Below are 5,531 nucleotides of genomic sequence, written 5' to 3'. Positions count from 1 at the left end.
GGCGAGACTGGGGCGCCGAAGAGTGGGGGGGGGGAAAAGGACCTCTCAAAAAAAAGTAGAGCGGAAAAGACAAATGGAATTCTCTTGGAGGTTGTAATGTAATCCACCTTTAAGAAGTTGAAAAGACAGTTGAAAGATTAGAAGAGACCAAGCTGCACCATGAAGGACAGTGTTACTCTTGCCATCTGGAATAGCCACCATAACTGTATCCACAGATTTAAACCTATCCACTCTTGATGGTCCATCTCCTTTAAGATGCTGTCCCTGACCACTCCAGTTTCCACTCAGCTTTCTGCTCTTAACTATTCCAGTTGAGAAATGAGGTCCTCAAAGTGGACCAATGCCACCCCAGTGCACTAACCAGTTTTGCTCAAAGAATGAAGTTTATTGGTATAACCACTTAAGGGATGCAAGTCAGATAGCATGTTGAGCTGTGTGACCTGGGCAGTCTTGCAAATTAAAGCATGCCTTATCTTGCAGCATTTCACACTAAATTCAAGCTGGCGTCTAAGAAAAATCCCCTTGTTTTCTGAGGCATGAGAAAGCTTTGCCTCAGAAGGATATGAGACTGTGGTCAAGAAAATGCATGGTTCTGCTAAAAGAGTAAAAGTGTGTTGACAAAGGCAAAGACCTAATTATGTCATCTTCAGTATCTCAGTGCCTAGAACCCACAAAATATTTCTAGGTTGTTTTATATGAGCTGTATTTGGACATTGTGCTCAGTTGGCTTAAGTTCCAAAGTAACTAGGGTAAAAGTAGTCACTTATTCCCAGGATCCCTGCACCAGTCAGCCTTACACTCTTACCTGACTCCCTCAATTCTGTCTGTTAAGGCAGTTACCTGCCAAATGAACACCTCTGGCCAGAAGACTTACTCATGGGGTCTCTTTAGATTTCTGAATCCGCTACCAAGATTAGAAGCACCGTTAATCCAGTAGCTTCATCTCTGCATGAGAACATGTACAAGAAAACCTTAAGTTGACCATGTACTGAAACATTCCAAACACCTTACCTGACAGACAGGAAGTGAATGAAAGACTGGAATCAAGACGGGCTGGCAAGTGGCATGGTGGTTAAAGGCGCTGGACTCCCACATGGCCAACCACGGTTCAAGTCCTGGACCTCGTGGCTTGCTTTCTCACTTCTTCTCTCTCTCTCTCTGTCTCTCTCTGATCAATACTGGAAAATAATAATGATAATAATTTTTTATTGAAAAAAAAAAATGATAATAATTTTTTTTAAAGTTAAAAAAAAAAAAAAAAGACGGCCTCTGCAACGACTGCCTCCCAACCTTCAGACTCACCATTACACTGTGTTAGCACGCTAGATGACTCCTGTCCCCACCACGGCCTCTGCAACGACTGCCGCCCAACCTTCAGACTCACCATTACACTGTGTTAGCACGCTAGATGACTCCTGTCCCCACCACGGCCTCTGCAACGACTGCCGCCCAACCTTCAGACTCACCATTACACTGTGTTAGCACGCTAGATGACTCCTGTCCCCACCACGGCCTCTGCAACGACTGCCGCCCAACCTTCAGACTCACCATTACACTGTGTTAGCACGCTAGATGACTCCTGTCCCCACCACGGCCTCTGCAACGACTGCCGCCCAACCTTCAGACTCACCATTACACTGTGTTAGCACGCTAGATGACTCCTGTCCCCACCACGGCCTCTGCAACGACTGCCGCCCAACCTTCAGACTCACCATTACACTGTGTTAGCACGCTAGATGACTCCTGTCCCCACCACGGCCTCTGCAACGACTGCCGCCCAACCTTCAGACTCACCATTACACTGTGTTAGCACGCTAGATGACTCCTGTCCCCACCACGGCCTCTGCAACGACTGCCGCCCAACCTTCAGACTCACCATTACACTGTGTTAGCACGCTAGATGACTCCTGTCCCCACCACGGCCTCTGCAACGACTGCTGCCCAACCTTCAGACTCTCCATTACACTGTGTTAGCATGCTAGATGACTCCTGTCCCTCATCACGGCCGTTTGGAATAACCATGCTATGGCAATGACTGGAGCTACCCTACTGAGGCCAGAAAATGGGAGGGACAGTAGTCCAGGAAAACCACTGTCCTGTGCCCAGAAAATTCATTACTTACTTAGCCTGGCATTAAGCCATATAAGCCAGGCACTCACCGAACATTCAGAAGTTTGGGGCTGCCGTATCTAGAGGGTAGGCCTTCTATCTTTAGGGCTCCCCTTCTAACAGTTCTCTCTCCCCTTTCTCTCAGTTGAAGAAGCAAAGCTAGTCACTCACCTCTTCCTATGAGGCCGTTGCACCTATGGAGTAGTCCTCTCCAGAGACTTTCCCTAATAACCTTGTTTTCACCCTCCCTCAATGGCTTGCTCTTGAATTCTTTCCCAGAGGAAGCCCAGGACCCTCATACTCCGCATAGTGACCCCATGGATTGAATCTCCCCGGCAACATGACGAAAATCTTAGCTTTGAGTTTCTCTCAAAGGAATATTCCTGTATGTTCTAAGACATATATTCTACATGCATAACTTTAGGCCTAGAAAACCTTCATCAATAAAAGCAGAGTCCTAATAAAAGTCTAAATTGTGTCAATTGAGTTTAAGGAAAGTTTATTTTCTTTAGAGAGTCAGTGTAACAAAGGGGTGGACATGTTTATGGAGTTGAAACCTCTTCTAAGCAGCTCATTACTGATAATGACATCTGTATTCAATGAGTTTGTCCTTGTTTTTATCTATCGAATACTTAACTATGGGCTAACTACTTCGCATACATGAGCTCATTCAATAATCCAAACAACTCTATTAGGCGATCATTGGTTACATGTCCTAGACCACAGTTTTCAAGTGCCAAGATTCAAACCTAGGCCTTGCTTACCCCAAAGCTCTTATATTTAACCTGTTCTACTGACTGATTCAACTCTACCACGAAGCGCATGGCAACTTACTTTGCTTAGTCAGGAGAGGAAAGCTTGCTGGGTCCATCTTATAGCGAGACCAAAAGAGGTTGTTTCAGAACACCACCTTCCAGGGTACTTAGTACATCAGGAAGGCCCCTCTGATGAAACAAGGGGTCGGTTTGCCTCTAGCACATCAAGGTCCTTAAAGGTCCCAGAGCCTAATTTACTATTCAATGGTGAGTCACACTGGGTCTCCCAGGCATCCCGCACTGCCCCAGAAAGGTAACAGCCTAGGTTTCCCGGGGTTTCCTCACCCTGGCTGTGAGATTTACACAGCACGCTGAGCAAGATTCAGTCACAGCCAACAATGCTGGAAGCATTCCCGGTTCACAACACACTTTGCAGAGTATCTGTGCAGTGGGGACTGGCAGGGAGGGACTGATTTAACTCGGTGCCATAGCCTTCGGCCTTCGGGGTATTGGTCCTAGAAACTGCAGCAGACAAGCAGTTTACCCCACATCCCTCCACTTCGTGCCCCAAGACCTAGGGACAAGGAAGTAAAGTGGCAAGCAGATGCAGTAATGGATTCGTAGTCTTCGTTGCTGTAGATTGGCCACAGACTCCTCACAGCTAGCGCAGAAAATCAGGAATCAAACAGCTCTTGCGGTCATCTTCACTTGTTGACGCAGTTGGCGTTCCTGGTTTCAGAGTAGTCATTTATGGATTTCCCAATGTCTACCAGGTATTACTCTACCGGTCTCTATGCCCCACACTGGTTAAAACGACATTTAAAAAAAATTTCTCTGATGATGTGTGGCTTTGTTTGTTTTTTTGTCAGAGTGTGTGTGTCTAAACAGAGACAGGGAGAGTGAGAAAGCACCCCTTCCCAGAGGGCATGTTTATGCCGCAGACCCTTCTCCTCCATTTCTCCACCCTGTCGGGATTTTTTTATTTTTTAAGAATTATTTATTGGGACCAGCAGTTAGCGTAATGGCTATGTCGCTGGACTCCCACATAGTCGACTGCGGTTCGCGTCCTGGACCCGGTGGCTTAAACTCACGCCGGGCGTGTGGGCGTGCTTGCCCAAGATCCTGAGAGGAGAATGGAGGAGAAGGGACTGCGGCATGACCATCCCCACTGGGGGGTGATTTCTCGCTTTCTGTCTCTCTGTCTCTGTCTTTCTGGCAAGCGCATGTGCCCTATAGCAAAAACCTCTCCAAAAAAAAAAGAAAGAAAGAAGTGAGTGTCACTCAGGGTTGGGAAGATGAGGTTATAGAGGAGGCATAGCTAAAGGGCATGGGGCTTCCTGAGGCCATAAAAATGTTCTAAAATTGATTATGGTGGGCTAGCGGGTGGCACCGTGGTTAAGGCACTTGGATCCCACGTGGCCACTGTGCAGTTTGAATCCCACATCTGACGATTTGAAAAACATGCTGGGCATGTGTGTGCCCCAAATCCTGACGAGAATGGAGGAGAAGGAATTGCAGCATGGCTGTCACCCTGGGGAGTGACTTCTCAATTGCTCTCCCTTTTCTCTCTGCACACACTCAATAGCGAAAAATGAAAATGAAACAAAGCAAATTGATTGTGGTGATGTTTGCAGCATCTGTGAGTATACTAACCCCACTGAATTTATAAGCTGAATGGGAGAAGTGTGTGGCATGGGAATTGTATCTCAATAAAGTTGCTATAAATCCAGAAAACTTGCTCCTCTGGGCTCTGCTACCACTTCCTGGTGGTGGTGTCATTTTTGGCTTCCTAGGGGTGTCCCTGGGCCAGCCATGAATAATGCTTTGATCTCGTCCCCGAAGGCTCGGTGTGTGCACAGGTGTGTGTTCAAAGTCCAGAGAGTTAGCTCTTTGTGGCGACTCAGAGGAGGTCAGCTGCTTCAAGATGAAGCTGAATATCTCCTTCCCAGCCACGGGCTGCCAGAAACTCACTGAAGTGGACGATGAACACAAACTTTGTTCTTTTTATGAGAAGCGCATGGCCACAGAAGTTCTGCTGATGCACTGGGTGAGGAGTGGAGGGTTATGTAGTCCAGATCAGGGATGGAAACGGCAAGTTTTCCCCAGGAAGCAGGGTGTCCTGACCCCCGGCCGTGTCCATCTGCCACTGAGTCAGGGACATTCCTGTTCCAGACCATGGAGAACTGGAGGAAGAAAGCGCGAATCTGTCCGGGGCTGCATTGTGGATGCCAACCTCAGCGTTCTCACCTTGGTTATTGTTAAAAAGGAGCGAAGGACATTCCAGAACTGACCGATACTGCCGTGCCTCGTCTCCTGGGGCCTGAGGGAGCTAGCAGAATCCGAAAACTTCTGTCTCTCTGAAGAAGATGATGCCCGCCGATATGTTGTAAGAAAGCACTTAAATAAAAAAGGTGAGAAACCCAGGACCAGAGCACCTGACTCTTGTCAGCGTCGGTGACTCCCCGTGTCCTGCACACCAACGCTGGCGTATTGCTCGCAAAAAAACAAGGCTTTAAGGAAAACAAGGAAGAGGCAGCAGAGTGGGCTCAGTTTTTGGCCAAGAGAATGAAGGAGGCCGAAGAAAAACGCCAAGAACAGATTGCGAAGAGACGCAGGCTGTCCTCTCTGAGAGCTTCTACTTCTAAGTCTGAATCCAGTCAAAAGTAA

General features: G+C 47.6%; 1 pseudogene; it reads left to right on the top strand.

Moving 5' to 3' along the window:
- The first annotated feature begins 4,774 nt into the window (after positions 1 to 4,774).
- On the top strand, positions 4,775 to 5,531 carry LOC102470496 (40S ribosomal protein S6-like; annotated as a pseudogene).

The sequence above is a fragment of the Tupaia chinensis genome, unplaced genomic scaffold, assembly GCF_000334495.1.
Source record: "Tupaia chinensis unplaced genomic scaffold, TupChi_1.0 Scaffold000612_1, whole genome shotgun sequence".
NCBI lineage: Eukaryota > Metazoa > Chordata > Mammalia > Scandentia > Tupaiidae > Tupaia > Tupaia belangeri.
This window is presented reverse-complemented; position numbering and strand designations above follow the sequence as displayed.